This window comes from Pseudochaenichthys georgianus, chromosome 16 (assembly GCF_902827115.2).
Source record: "Pseudochaenichthys georgianus chromosome 16, fPseGeo1.2, whole genome shotgun sequence".
Classification (NCBI taxonomy): domain Eukaryota; kingdom Metazoa; phylum Chordata; class Actinopteri; order Perciformes; family Channichthyidae; genus Pseudochaenichthys; species Pseudochaenichthys georgianus.
In genome coordinates this window covers 24,719,877-24,722,474 of record NC_047518.2, presented here as the reverse complement: position 1 = coordinate 24,722,474, position 2,598 = coordinate 24,719,877, and the positions used below count along the sequence as shown (strand labels likewise).

The 2,598-nt window shown below is 39.5% G+C and overlaps 1 pseudogene; it reads right to left on the bottom strand.

Annotated features, from left to right (window-relative positions):
- LOC117460892 (trypsin-like) lies at positions 1–1,138 on the bottom strand (annotated as a pseudogene).
- Between the last annotated feature and the right edge of the window lie 1,460 nt (positions 1,139–2,598).

Here is a 2,598-nt window from a genome sequence, read left to right as displayed (position 1 = left end):
TCAGCCAGATGCAATAGTGTTCTTGATCCAGGAGAGGTAATTGCAAACCTTTGTGTACACCCCAGGCTTTTTCTTTTGAGCACATCCTTTCCCCCAAGACACGACTCCATGGAGCTCTCTGTCACACATCATGGGACCCCCAAAGTCACCCTGAAGATACAACGAAAGAGGATTGGTGCACATAGTGACAGAAACAATTGTTTTGTGTTACAGCAGCCATTTTTATATTACCTGACAGGAGTCCTTCCCTCCCTCCAGAAAGCCAGCACAGATCATGTTTTCAGTGATTTGGAAAGGATATGCATTAAAGCATGAATCATCACTCGGGAGAGGGGCTTCCAGGCACTGTAATTTATGAGGGTACCTTGCTGGAAAGGACAGAAAATTCATGTTTATATACAATAATGTTAGAAATGGCATTTTTTGGACAATCTCAAACAGTCTGATGACTCACAGCCCTCATTACTGGGACGGATATCCCCCCATCCAGAGATTTGGCACATTGTCCCGTCACTGGCACACTTTGAAGGGAGCACAGTAGGGCGCACGTAGCTGTTCAGAGTGGCAGGTCGACTAAGTTTGATCAGCATTATATCACTGTCCTGTGTGCCGGAGTTGTAGTCAGGGTGTCGAATAAACTTGGCAGACATAATGTGCTGTTCTGTTCCCTCGGGTTCAAAGATGTCATGCTCTCCCAGCCGAATTTATATATCTATATATGACCTTGAAGAAATAATGGAAATCTCAAGATATAAACTTTGACATCAATCCATCAGTGTTTACCAGCTTCTAGTTTGGTTTTGTATGCTTGTATTTCTTACTTTGTTCTGCAGTGTGCAGCAGAGAGCAGCCACTCCTCAGACAGAAGAGTCCCGCCACAAAAGTTGTACCCAGTGAAGAGAGACACTTGGTAGGGCACAGAGTTTTTTGGACGCTCATAACCTCCAACAATCTTGTTATCTTCCTTCAGGGCAGCTGCAGCTGACAAAAACAGATCAATTATGTTATTGACATCAATCATTAAACATCAAAATGTTAGACAATTCAATGCCACACATTCAGATTTAGTACAGTATTTATAAATGATGTACTATATACCTGCCCCTCCAAAGAGAGTCAGAAGAAGGAAAAGCTTCATGCCTGCTGTCTGGCCAGAAGATGAATGTGCACTCACTCTCTAGATTTCAGGTATTTTAATGCTCTTATCTCCTTTTTATCAAGGTCCTCTAGCATAGAGGTAAACATGTGTTACATTTCCCAAGAACAATTTACAGCATACTGTGAAAGACAGAAAATCAAACTGGGGGGGAAACAGCTTGAAAGAGTAAACTATTTGAATTGCCAACTAACATTTGGAATTCCCCCTTTGGAGCATGCTTTTAGTCTGAGATTTTGAGCAGTTGCCTGGATATGAGATGTGTATTGCCTTTTAGTGACTATAAATTAACATTCACACTTGTGGATGTTAAGTAAAACTTGGTATGTGTCTGTATTACAAGTGGTTAAACACCCTCCTGGATAGTTAAATTGTCTTATAGCAAATGTGCCATTTCCATCACTTCCATTTCCTAAGCCAAGAAAAAAAACATATATAAAGTATTATTTTAATGTATTCATATTCTGCATACTCATACTTTAAAGGAGGCCTGTTATCAGCATATCACATGTAGCTGTGTTGTATTACATGATATGAACAACCTATTGCTCAACCTTAAAGGTGCAATGCTTACCACTTGGCCAGAAATGTCATCGAAAACATTCAAATGAAAAAATTATCAAAATGTTCAGCTAAATATTTAGAGGCTACAGGGTGATAAACATCACACTCATACAGTGATTTCACTTGCTTGTCTAAAGGCCAAAGTGAATCATTGTAGCTCCAGATTGCCCCCATTCCAACATGAGATGAGTAAAAAAAGAGCTGTCAGGGGTCAATGGTTGAAGGAACTGGGTCTGTGTGTATTTGGGTAGGCAGTTTATTGGATTACATTTAAAGCCATAGAAATTAAATAAAAAACGTGTACTTTCTTTTTAAAAGAGCAGGATTCAGCTCAGGGAAATGCACCTTCAATTGTGGCTGCACCTCAAATTTAGCCAGCGCAAACCGTACATAGCAAACTTTCTACTGCTGGCGTTTCACAGGTTACACTTGTTTCTGCCACTTTGGGTTTATTCCAATATACCAACTATCAAAGCGTTTACAGACTGCACAGTCCCTTTTTAGAGGCACAGTTTACTAAGATTAATTATAGGCCGACTCCACACATGGAGATTAACAGAGAGCTGTGTTGTTGAGTTCCATAAACGTTGAATTGTGCCTTCATTTGTCCTGCTGTTTGTTAGTAGATGGCTTTTAATAACTGATGATTGGAAATGTATGTTTTATGGAAGCAGTAGAAAAGGTGAAATGCTGACCAATTTCTATGGAGCATGTTTCCAGGCTTTACACATGAAATAATCCTAACCAAAGAATATTACAGCATTTTCAGATTCCCGTATATTGTTGTTATACAGTTGTTGACACTGAAAGCATTTAGTCGTTAATTCATTTTATTCAACATTTGTTTATTGTCACTAACAGAATGTTCGTCATACGTG